We start from the raw sequence: 13,831 nt of genomic DNA, 5'->3' as shown, positions 1-13,831 counted from the left end.
AAAAGATAATATTTGCTACAGGCAAGAAACAAATCAAGGAACTAAAGAAAAACAAACACAATAGTGGCAGACAGTCCATCAGAACCTCGCATTTGTACTAAAGTTGATGAAAGTGAGAGTATTCTTCTGGTTTGGTCTGCATATTCATGAAAAATGAAGAACCTGTCCCTCCTGGTGTCAAGTTCTTTATAGAAGTAGCTGGATGGGGCTTCTGCTAATGCAGGAGGCCAAACAAGATGAGCAACTCATCCCTACTGGTCTCAAAACTGTGAATCCAGGAGTCACAGCAAAACAAACTTATTTTGTTTGTTCATAAAAATATTTCTGAGTCAATTTTTTAGGTTGTGTACCTCTTCTTGGATGACAAAAAAAATGTCAAATTCCTTCTGCAGCATTCCTGAAGATGAAATCATGCTCATAACCATGTTACTGAGATCATTATCTTATACCTCTTTCCCTCCCCAAGTCTTTTTTTTTTTCTTTTTTTTTTTTTTTTTTCCATACGTCATTTCAATATCTATATATTCACAAGCTTTTGAAGCTCTAGCTTTTAAAACCTACTTCTTGTGCTAAAAGAAACTACTTTTCTGGGAATCTAAGGTTTACACTGCAAGGGACATATTTAAGGAAAAAGAGTTATGGTAGAATTGTGCTGAAGGACTTGTTCAGATATTATAATGCTTCCCATTTTCTTTCTTTTAATTTCTTCAGGAGTTATAGGCAACACTTCAGCTGGAGCCCCTGCAGGCACATTTTGCTTTCTCCTAATTTCCCAGTTTTGACCACAAATGCACATAGCTGAAGAAGTGCCTAATAAGCAGGTAAGTATCAAACACCAGGACAGGTTTAAATTGCACTCAAAATATTTATTGGAGTAGTGGGAGAGTGATCAAAACTGCTGAAGTGTCTCAATAGCAGGGAGTTCAGTGCAAGTTGGTAGGACTTGGTGTGCCCAGTCCATGGTGCCATGTAGGAAATCCTCCCAAAATTCTTTGTTCTGACCCCCAAATTGGTGCCGGCACATGTGTTGATGTAAAAAAAATATATATATATATATAAATAAATAAATAAATAAATGAAAAACACATCTTTTCAGAAGAGGGAAAAATCACGCCTTGAATAATCACAGTAAATGGCTTCAGAAGAAGTAACTAAAACATAAAACGTATACTCTGTTAATTACTGCTCTCCAGAAGACACTTTTAATGGCACAATTGCAAAAATCAGGGCATTTACGAAGGCTAAAAATATTCATTCCCCTGGGCCAAAAGCTGCTTTCAGTTACACCCAAGAAACCACATTAAAGCCCTTTGCCTGCAAGGTGCCAAGCTGTCCCGCACAGCCTTGAATCCCATTTGCTGCCGTTGACATCAGCAAGCACGGCAGGCACCCACAGTGACATCTCAGTACTTGCCAGAGGAAGCGTCAGTGCCGCAGTATGGTGATGCATGTGCACATGTACTGACTTCTGCACCCATGACCAGCCCCATTGGTCAGTAGGACCTGGACACATGCATACAGTCTACAGGGATAAAGTCCCTGCAGCAGAGCTCAACTCATGTCAGTGCCTATTTTGGCACTATAGGTTAGCTTCTGCTCTCTTTAGGATGATTAATTTAAATAATTAGCTTTTTCTTTCCTTTCCTTTCCTTTCCTTTCCTTTCCTTTCCTTTCCTTTCCTTTCCTTTCCTTTCCTTTCCTTTCCTTTCCTTTCCTTTCCTTTCCTTTCCTTTCCTTTCCTTTCCTTTCCTTTCCTTTCCTTTCCTTTCCTTTCCTTTCCTTTCCTTTCCTTTCCTTTCCTTTCCTTTTCTTTTCCTTTCTTTTCCTTTCTTTTCCTTTCTTTTCCTTTCTTTTCCTTTCTTTCCCGTAATCACCAGGCGATGCTGCTGTTAATGAAAGCAAGAGAAGGAGAAGTGAAGCTGCAGTCAGAGCTGCACACAGCTGAGCGTGCCTCTGCACAGCACCTCCATCCTGACCCCAAAACCACACAGCTCCTTCAGACCGTGGCGCCTCTTGAGCGGGGGTTGACAAACACGTTCAGTCCTGCCAAACCCCAGGACAGGCCTGAAACGCACTCAAAACAGGGTCTCCTGCAGAGAGGAGATTATTCTAAACCACCGCACCATCTAGTGTCAGGACATTTAAAAACACTTAAATCCCCCACACCCACACATTTTGTTCCAAAACATCCTAAATACTTTCTCTTTACACAGCTCTTTTTCACACTCAGGCTCTACTTGCAATGTTATGTTATGTTTGTTATGTTATGTTATGTTATGTTATGTTATGTTATGTTATGTTATGTTATGTTATGTTATGTTACGTTACGTTACGTTACGTTACGTTACGTTACGTTACGTTATGTTACATTATGCTGCGTTGTGTTATGCTATGCAGTGCTATGCTATGTTATATACTATGTTGCTATGTTATATTTTGTCTTGGGGTCTCCAGAGTGTACTAAAGGCAGCAAGCTGCTGTCCTTCAGAAGGACAGTGGGAACAGTGGGAGCCAAACCCAGAGCAGTCCTCTCTGAGACTGTGTTCCCACTTCACTGTTTCATAAGCAGCTGTGCTACAACAGTGCCTGGCAGTTTGTAGACCCGTGAACAGGCCAGTTTCCTATGCAAAGATATGAGTAGCAAAAGCATATTGCTACACATAACGAAAAGAGCAGGTGATGCAATGAGCAGGACATACAGATTATAGGCTAATGCTCAGGGTTGGTAGCATGCTCAATGGACACCTCCAAGCTTACATATTTAGAATAATAACTGCATTGCGAGGATCTCACCTTTCCCAGGTTGGTCACATGGGGTGTTCAGCAGTGTAACTGTCTTTCACACTTGGCTTTTTAATCATGCTTTAGTGGCAGTATCATGCAGGAAACAAAGGTAACTTTCTCTCTGCTAGCATTAGGAATAAGTGCATGCTAGCCTCTGGTCCAAAAAAATGGAGGCACGGGGGAATCAGGTGTCTGGCTTTCATGAGACACCAACATTTGCAAAAGAAAGCAAAAACCAGACAACATCCTTGCAGGAAGTGTCACTGCTGAACTTCCTACTGCTGATGAAAAATATTTGTTTAGGAAACTGTGAGACCCAGTAGTTCTTGGAGGCTGCTGAGCTGCCCAAGGAGGTAAGCCTTGGTGAGGCACTCTCTTCATATTTAGACATACTGAGACAGCATTTTCAGCCTTGGAGTTCTGCATTCTTCCGAAACCCTTTATCTGCCCACTTTAACTTGTTTTCATTTATACAGCTATGATCTTATCATTTTCTTTAATGAATAGAAAAATCCCAGCTATTAAGCTGATAGCTCTATTAGAGATGTTAATGAATATAAAAAGTCCATTATCTTGGAATGGAGATTGGTTTTGAGGCAAAAAACTATTGCTTCACTGACAGATGAAAACCTTTTTTTAATATATGATAAGAATTGCAAGGAAAAATAATCTCTCTTCATTAGTTTTATTATTTTAATCATGAAAATATTTCTTTAATTATCATTATGTACAAACATTTGCATTAAAAAAAAAAAAAAAAAAAAGCAAACAAGCAAACAAACAAACAAAAAACTTAAAACTGTGCCTAAATTACCAGACAGGCTCTCTATTTATGGGCTGTGTTACCAGAATGAAAAAATAATTAACTTCTCAGTAAAAATCCAAAAGATGTTAATTTTACTACAGCAGCTAATGTATACAAGATACAAGAACAAATGCAAAATACAAGAACATTAATTCCAATATTGTATGTTTCTTCATTGCCTTAGAAATAAACTACAGGGTAGAAGTGATGGTGTTTTTTTCCTACCAGAAGACATTCCCTCCTGCAAGGTACTCTCAGCAGGTGGCAACTCGTTTTTCACCCTGTTGTTGTTGCCAATAACCATAGGCCCTTTGGGTGTGCCCAGGGAATGTAGTGGTAGCACACTCTGGAGGTGTCCCTCAGTTATGCGGGAGAGAGATGGGCACCACAGTGGAGGGCCTCAGTGGCATTTTTCTCAGAGATAAAAGTATTTACGGTGCTGAGTTGCTCACTTTTGGTGAATCCTAGTGCCATCTTTTGGGGGAAAGAGGAATATGCCTTGACAGAAAATGCCTTGACACACTTGAGCAGAGCTGTTACTTTGCTAGCAGGGTCTCATCCCCAGAAGAAAAGGTTGCCCCTGGGGCTGATGCACATGTAGAACAGAGACAGAAGCACAGTGTTTCCTGGGTGCCTTGCTATTGCAGCAGCTTGAGGAGACAAACCAGGGCTGGCTTTCATGAGCAGGAAGATGTCCCAGGCCACATGGGACAGTGTGGCCTTCACTACCCACTATGCAGGGCCCTGGGGACAAAATGCTGCAGCAGGAGGTAAATGCTGGGCCAGGAGCCACCTGACCTTTGCAGGGCAAGCACATGGTCACGTTTGCTCCAAGAACCTGCAAAGGGACAGGAAAGCTGCAGGTTCTTCCCAGTAAGAGCAGCAGGATAGCACCCATATTGCAATAGGGCAGCAGCATGAAGTCACGCTTGGGCAATTGGCAAAATGCATGCTATGGTGCCTTCCCAGCCCACACTGCCTTCATCTCCTCTCTCACACAGATCTGTTTGTCCTTTGGCTGCCTGTGGGGACCAGACACAACACTGAAGCTCACCCCAGCATGGGGTGAGGACCACAGACCCGATCTTTACACAGAAACTTTAGGGAGCACCTGAAGTACAGAGGACTTCTAAAAGAGGTCCTGTCTCTTCAGCTCTCCTCTGCAACCCAGGTGTAGCCCAGGAGGAAGGTGGTGAGGGGAGAGTGCAAAGGGGCTGAATGTGACCTGTACTACAAAAGCCAGCCCTCAAGAAGCCGGTTACAAACCACTTGGCAAAACCCTTCAGATCTTTCAGTATTACAGTGCAGTACAGGAGAGCACTACCGTGGGAAATACAAGGTTGTGGTGAGAGCTTTTGAGCAGTTTTACCAGAGGGGCATGGAAACTTCACACAAGGAAATAGCTTGTTGTGGGAAATGATTCTATGATTCTATGAAACGTCTTCTGATGAAGAAGAGGAGGGGATGAGGCCCACCACAGGAGGAGCACAATATCTGCTGGATGTCAGCAGGCAACACGGACCATGTCAGGGTGCCAGGCCTGTCCCACCCATGACAGCCACTGTGGGGATACCAGGAACAAGGTACTGATGGTGTCTGGTGACTAAGAGAATGAAATCACTTAAGTTTTGGTTCACAGGATAGAAAACAGGAGTTTTTGACTTGGTGCCCCTGTGCCCTGCCAGTCCCAAGCTAACCTTGCCAGGAGCAGGGTGAACCAGAGAGTGAGGCATTTTCTCCCTCTCTCTGTCTTTGCTTCATTTCTTAGGATGCTTTCTTGACTGCACTACAGTCAGACACCAAGAAGGGACCAAAGCCCAGAAGAGTGGCCTTTCCCCAGTGCTGCATGTACAGGCACTGTGTGAGCTGGGAGCCAGGCTGTCAAGGGCTCCTCTTCCCTGCACAGACACCTGAGCTGGCCTCTGGTCAGCACGAGGAGCAGCTGCTGCTGAAGATCCAAACCTGTTGTGATTTTGGGAACAACCCACAGCCCCGTCCTCTCCAGACAAAAGGGGCAAGATAAACAGCAACCAAACTCAGAGAAGAAAAAGATGCAGAGCAATCCAGGTGTTACTATAGGTTTAGGTGAGAGGCTGAGACAGATGTGACAAGTTGACCACTGGCAGCCTATGAAGCTTTCCTTGCCCTTGAATACTACTAACTGACATAAGATACAGAGAAAGTCATCAATAATGTCTTAAAAACTTGCCTTTGCTGAAGAGAAAAATGTGTGGTTCTTTGTACTCCCACTTTACCTGTAGGGATTGATCAGTCAGGGTTGTCCAGCTGCCACTGGAGCCATGGTTTCTGGATCTCAAAGCATGAGATAAGGAACAGTAGGAGTTGCAGGAGCTGATTCAATCACTTTGTATCATGGGAGAGGGTCAAAGTGGAGGCATGTAGTTACAAGCTAAACCCAGCATGCACACCTGTACATATTTCAACACATATTTCAATACAGAGTATCACTCCTAGAAAAAGTTCATGTCACCTCTTTCTCTAGGAGGTGCAGGACACTAAGCCTGTGAGTCTCCAGGAGCCTCATTATATGTCTGATTGCACAAACCAAGCAAGGCCAGGCAGGTGTGTGGGAGTATTGCTCCTTCCCTGGAGGACTGTCTGTTCTCCGTGTGGACCACCAGGAATCACATCCCTGCCCACATCACTTGGCAGTAAGACAATGCAGCAAGCAACCAAGCCTTTCTTAGTCTGTCATTACATTATTGTTCAGGAAACTCATTAGCACCTTCACAGTCTGCAAGAGTGTTGTTGCCTGGAAATAAGGGACTGCCCAGGTGCCTGTTGGCTGCTACTACCTTGAAGACCGTAGGAGGGCCCAGCAGCCTCACAGAATGCATTAGAAGAAGCACGGCACTTTTTGTTGAAATTCCAAGAGCCATAAGACCTGTCTGTGTAGGTGTATGTACTGGGGAGAGAAGTTTACATTTGCACATTGACAGACAGGTGTCAGACCAATATGGTAGGCTTCATAATCAAGGGCATTCAAACAGTCCCAAATCTACATCACTGCCCAGCTTGTTTTCTTTTCAGCACCACTCCAAGACCCTACCATGGGAACAAAAAATTATCAACAACAGCTTTGAAAGGTGTTCTGGTGAACAATTTTTTCTTATCAGTGATCATTTTGTATGGTGGCATTTTACCCTCTGGTGGTTGCTTTATCTGGAGGGTACCTTTGTAACAGAAATTATGGGCATCCCCAGGGCTATACACTCAGATCCAGGTCTGCCAGGATGAACATTGATATGTTAAACAATGAACCAGTAAAGGACTTCTGCAACACCTGAGAGAAGGAGGGACACAATAACATCATAAATCTATTAGATTTGAGACCCTAAGCCACTTCGGGTATTTCGGAAAACCCCATCATCAGTCACCTAACTAACTACTTTCTGCCAGGTATTCTGACTAAATAAAGCTGTCCTTCCTCTTATCATTTCTCTACTTTTATGTTGTATCGTGCCAAAACTGAAGACAAAAGGAGTGTTAGAGCCCAATGACTCTCTATACCTTAATTACTATTACTGTTAGGCCCACCAGATATTTTCCAGAAATAGAGGACTGAACCACAAACCAAACATCTCAGCTTTTAGCCAAGGTAGGGAAAGGAATCATATGGATATAGAAATGCAATGCTAGCTAGGACCACCTACCACAGCTAAACTCTGTATAAAGCTATTCCAACAGTTATAATAGAAGGGCATAATGTTAAAGTATTCACTAGCTACACACTTCATAAGCTACTATGCTAAAAGCTTTCACTGTGATCTGCATCTAGTAGGAAAGGAGAGCATATTGGATCTGGCACACAGTGAGAGACACAACACTGAATGCATAAAACTCTACTGTTTTTTGGTATACAATTAAAATAACAAGAGTGAACAAAGCAATTTACAGAGTGCTAAGCTAGCATTTTGTACAGCTTATGACAAAACAACAGAGATGTATTGTCTGATGCTTTTATACAGTCTGGAATGATTTATTATATACCATAAATTTAGCATTGCAATACATTTAATTGTTGAGGTAAGTTATTAAAGAAATGAAAAATGCTGGTTAGCTCATTTTGCATAGCACTCGTCAGTGATTGGAACTGGATATTACATTCCCAGTGTAAATTACCAGCATTGGCAAGACTGTTTTACAGCTGTTCAGTGTGCAGTCCACATTGTAATGAATTTGTGATGTGAAATGTTTGTGAAAATTATAATGAAATGTTAGCTGAAAATATACTAAAGTGGTAAGAGAAATGAACTGTTACAAATTCCATTGACTCTTCAGCTCAGTTGGCTTCAGCTGTTACTTTACCGCAGATGTGCTTACCTGCCTCCTCCTACCTCATCAGACATTGCAGTGCCTCTCCAGCATCTTCTTTGGGCTCAGCACTTGGAATTAAGTCTGACCTTATCTTCTTTTTAAGAGTTTTTTTTTATGTTCTCTTGAGCCACTAAAATCACCGGGATCTGTGGTCTCCTTTCATTTTGATCTCCCTTTCTGTTAACCTCTTGATATCCAATCTCTGTTTCTTTCTCTATATTCCTCACATCTATCCTTCAATTCCCACTTCTATGCAGGAAAATAATTTGCTTGGTCTTCCCCAGGCATTGAAGCTTCCTCACATCCCCTGACCATATACAATTCCATCTTCTCCCAGGCTGTACATGGTAGAGCCTCCTGGACAGCCTTCATGCTGTAAGCCCAAATTTTGATTACCTGGTTGGCTACTCATTTACTGACAGCTCAGTTCTTACCTTATTCCACCATCATCAAATTGGGTCTAACACTTAGCACCAAATAATCCTTGAGAGAACGTTTAAAAGGTCTACGTATACCCACTTCATAAATTGCTAATAGAGACCATAGTGCCATGGCACTTTGCTTTATCCTTAGAGTACTTTAGAAGAAAAAGCCAATCGCTCCCTCCTTCAAGGAAGAACTGAAATGGAAATTGTTCTGCTAGTCTTAGTAAAAAAATGCAGCCTCTCAGCATTTATTAGCTTCGTGTATTTAAAGCAAAGAGCATTTCAAAGCAGCATCTATTAGTCACAATATATATTTACCATTTCCAGCACAATAGGAATCGACTCATGGCTGGGTCATCTGAATGCCATTCCTATCTTAGAAAACCACAATATATTGATGTATCACACTTGTATTTCTGAGAACTATACAGCCGGGGGGAGGAGGAGGGGGGAGGGTAGAGGGGGAGGAGTCATCCATAAAATTAATGAATAATTTCACTTTCCCCTATTTTTTCTTCTCCTTGTATTGTGGTTACTGTAATGCATTCAAACATATCTCTCTCCCTCCCACAAGGGGACATTATTTCAAAAAGTGAACATTTCAGCAGCCAGTGCTGTTGCAGATATATTGGAGAGCTTCACAAGTTATTAACAGCTCTTCTCCAGAAAGGTGCAGGTCTCTCTGAAGTCCTACATCATTCCTGGCAGTCCTGTGCTGATGTCTCAGTTAGCCAAGAAGTCTACACAGCCAGTTTGCTGGTACAAATTGGTAATTAATTGTACAAAACTATACAGAAGAATTGAGTGAAAGACTTGTCTGAAAGTTTAAACCTATCTTTCATATTCTGCTAGGACTTCTTTGAAGTTTAAAAGGACCTTGGCAATCTTTTAGCCTAAGTGTTTGTGCCTGCTTTAAAAACCCCACATTCATTGTTTACAGAGCAGCTTTGAAGTTTCCAACAGAGTAGAATGACACCTTTATTATGAGGAAAATTGCAAATGTATAGGAACTTGTTTTGGAAACCTTACACATGATCATGTAGTCTTAAACAGCAACACGCTGCTGGGTGTTCTGTGGATGTGCATTTTCTGCCTGAAACAGCTTACAGCCTCGCCAGGACACAAAAAGAATAGGGCCAAAATAAACACTGCACAGATGGGCAAAATGAGGTGGTGGAATAACTGCAGCCAGTTCACAATAATAGTTTGGAAAAACCTTCCTAGTGATGTGTTGGTGGATATCTGAAGAAGAGAAGGTTTTGGTTTATGAGAAAAAAATGGCTCCAAACAGGGAAAAGTATGTAAGTCCATTCAGAGCTGAATGGTCTTTAGCTGTTCAAGGAAGATCTTTCAGCACATTAGCTGCATAACTGGGGCAAAAATCCAGTAGGAGAGAGGTGGCAGTCAGAGAAATCATAGATGGAAATCACTTAGACAGAACATGTCAGGCTTGCTCATGGATATAGTCAGGGAAAAGAAAAAGAAAAAAAAAAAGAAAAAAAAAAAGAAGAAAAAAGAAAAAAAATAATAAAAATGGCCCATTAGCAATTATCAGAGAAGAAGAGGGATAGGTTTGTGAAGCGAAATATGTCTAAGCTTGGCTAGCATCCAGTCAAAGGGAGTGTGATAAAAAACTACAAACATTTGCAAAGCTGTAAACATTGAGGCAGGCTAGGATCTCTGGAGTGTGATGCATGGGGAGCATAACCACAAGAAACTGCAAAAGGAAAAAATAGCAGGAAAACATAAAAACTCTTTGACAATGCCCTTGTGTTAAGGGAATGGGTGGAAATACCCTAGAGCTGAGACCTTTTCAAATGAGCAGAGGGTTAAGGAAACATCAATAAATGTACAATAGAAAATAGTTCTGTAATAGTGAAGGACACAGATAGGGTTACCTGAGTAAACTTTCTCATTATTTCTTCTAAGATTGTTCATTGAAAACTATTCTGCCCATTATTCTTTTATAAAATATATACAGCCCAAGATTCCAGTGCACAAGCCAAGAAATTTTCTGAGTCTGGTTTTGAGAAATCCTCATTCCAGTGATTTAAGAGTACATCTCATAAAACCAACCTGGATGCTATACTTAGTTTTCTGAAAATATATGCCCTTTTAAACAATGGATGGCACTACGTTTTGACACAATTTCCACATTACACTTGGCCTAATATCCTCATCAACTAGCTCTTCATTTGGTGGGCCCACACTCATCCCATGGACACCCCTTTATCTGTGTTCCGTTGTCAGCAGAGATGCAGAAGAGTAAAGGTATATAGTTCTTAGAGGCCAGCAGCCTGAAGAGACACCACCTTGGTGAAGTGGTCCTGTTCTTCAAGCAAGGCTGTCACTGGGTCATGTATCTGATGTAGTCTCAGTTGCTAGTGCCTTGAAGGAACAGGCAATGGGCAACAGTGGAACCAAGCAGCTTTGGAGTTTGTAACTGGAGACTGGAAAAAAAAAGCAGGGAGACAGTATAGTGTTTTGAGCAACCTCACGTTTCCTGAAGATGATGTGACTTACTCTGACATCATTTTCCTTTTTTCTCTTGCTGATACCGAGGTGTGACCTCACTGATATGGTCTGCACAGAAGTCAATACATGACCAGAAGATGAGAAGCATGATGAAGTGTATAGCTGGAAGCAGCACAACCTGACCAGGTGTGTGTATAGGCAGTGCTCATTAAGGAGGGAGGGGCATAACGTTGATTAAACAAGAAGAAGGTTTCATGGCCTCCTTAGCCCTTCCTTCTCTCACTGCAATGGCAAGTGCTGAAGGATGGCTACCTCATAGCCTTGTGGGCTGTGAGTTCTCAGCTGAGTTCAAGTGAGAGAGGTTCTCCAAACAACCCAACCTGGTGACAATTCCAGTGAGGTGAAAAAGGAAGAAATACCCTCTATGAAAAAAAACAAAGGAGAGAAAGGGCAACTCTGTTAGTTTGTGCTCCCCTTCACACATGCACACACACACACACCCCAAGGTGTTGCTGCCAAATAACTGGTTTACCTGTTGCTCATGAAAGGACTCCTCTTGCTGATGTTAGGCAAGGTCCCAGACAAACCCAAAAATAGTTGCAGTCCACTTTGAGCCTCCATGGTGGTGTTTAGTCTTCTTAACATAAGTCCCAACTATAGGCAGGATCAGCTGTAAAAATATGCTAAGGCTCCGTCCACAGACCAGATAGGGAGCTAAGTGCTTGTGTTGCATCAGGATTGCTTCAAGAGACAGTTAAAATTCAGGCATGAATTAACCAAGTCCTTTGGACAGACATGGTGTCATTCCAATTTACCAGTAATCATTTCCCTCATGTGACCAAACCTGAGAAGATGCCATGGAAAAAGATAGTGGGATCACTACAAATATAATATAATATAATATATATTAAATATAACAAATACAAGCTGTATTGCTTTTTTATTTTTTTTTTCATCAAAGCACATACAGTTAAAAAAAAAAAAAAGTTCTTAGCTAGTCTAAGAAACAGGAGTTTGCAGAAGAAAGTCTAAATCACTGACGATCTCTGTTTTTCTGTGGGCAGTTTAAAAAGCATGTAGCATTTGAGATACCCCGCATGGACTCTTCTGAATGTGGAAAGTGAGGGGAATTAAGGTGCTCAATATGGCTGGTGCTGTGCTGTTGTAAACTTTGAGAAAATCAATGTTGATCAGAGTCCCAGTACAAGTGTTATACATGTAAAATATGTCCTTCAAATGTATTTTTGGTGTATTCACTAAATCTAATTTAATATCAGGGAAAACATCTTGGTCAAGAACAGTGATATAAGAACTTCTTGATTTTACTTTTAAATCTTGTTTCACTATCACTTTCCATGTAACAGTGTAGCTTCTTGGACAGAAGGATATTTCTTGGTGAAAGATAAGCACATATTAATCACTAAAGTTAAGGAAAAATAAAGTTGCTGCTTTCAGAGCAGTCCACAGAGTGCAGTAATAAGGAATGAGACTTGACTGATAACTAACTTTTAAAGGAGTCCTAATTTAAACAAAGGCATTAGCAAAACCAACTTTTACAAATGGGGACTGATCAGGGTCATTTTGTTCATGCATCCAGGTGCTTAAAGGGCAAAGATACAGCTCTTTCAACTGAGGTTTTAGAGTCTACCTTTGGCTGTTTTTGGCTGTGCTGTTCTATTTTATTCTTTTTTTTTTTTTTTTGGGGGGGGGGGGCATGAAAGAGGATCATCATCTAGCAAGGCCAAATCAGGTAGCAGGCAGTGAACAGCAGAGAGCAGAGACACTGCCATGGATCCACTGCCTGTTTTGCCTCAGCCAATACCCTTGGACACTGGGCTGGTGCTTGCCCCACAGCAAACAGACCCTGTGAGGCAGCTGCTGTAGGACTGTAGGGAGACCCCACCAGCAGATGGGCAACCTACCCTAACCAAGTTCCCTAGCAGCAGTAGGGGCTCTCCATCTTCTCCCTGAGAGCTGTAAAATCCAGGTATTCCAAATCCCCTAGAAAGCTGCAAGCTGTAAGTATAGCACTAAGATCCTCATCCTGGACTAATTTGCCAGTGAGTTACCTGGGGCCTGCTGTAGGATCTTGCTCTTCAGTTGTGAGGGGTCTTCATCACACCCACCTCCATCCCTGTCCCAGTGAAGACTTGGACCCTACCTCTCCATGTCAGGATGTTACTGCCATTGTATATGACAGCAGTTGAGCAATACCATCTGGAAATCCTGTGGGCAGCTCTGTGAGCTCTGGGGATATTTTGAAGGCCTCCAGGCGTATTCTGTCCAATCTAAACAAAAATGGTTGTTTTATCTGGATTTTTAAGTGTTTAATTTAGAGGTGGTTCAACAATGCACTTACCATTTTTTGAGTTCGAAGTACACATGAAGTAGATAGCAAGCATCTGTAGATGTATTTCCATTGAAAGGCAAACTATTATTCTTATAGCCAGCATAGAGGTGTGCCTGTCATAACTTTCTAAAATAGTGAGTGACTAACCTCTTCCAAGAGTTTAGTTTTTCTAACCTTTTAGTAAGTTTTTATTTTTTAAGAGATACAGACTTACAATGCTTGTTTCCCAAACAACCACAAGGCTTACAATGCCACTGTTCAGGTCTCAAATATTAGTAATATAATCCTGTTCTTGTAAACTGCCACCAAGACACTCATAACACAGGAGTCTGGCAAGTAGGCTCCCACTGCAGAGCACCAATTAATGCTCCGTGAAATGGATTTGCAGAACACTTACTATAAAACCTGAAACCACACCCATTTTGTCTTAAAAAAAGACAAAACAACAGCAAAAGAAAGGGATATAGTTGGAGGTTTAAGCTGACTGGGGTGTCTGCAGTAAACACTGCCTGATGTGGAAAACCACTCATAAATGTCAGTGTTAATTTTCCAGACCAGTTCTTCAGCTGGTGTTGGGTAAAAACAAAACAAAACAAATCAAAACAAAACAAAACAAACAAAAAAAAGGAATCATGCCATTAGGCACCAGATGTA

Source organism: Aythya marila (assembly GCF_965140915.1).
Source record: "Aythya marila genome assembly, chromosome: 1".
Classification (NCBI taxonomy): domain Eukaryota; kingdom Metazoa; phylum Chordata; class Aves; order Anseriformes; family Anatidae; genus Aythya; species Aythya marila.
This window is presented reverse-complemented; position numbering follows the sequence as displayed.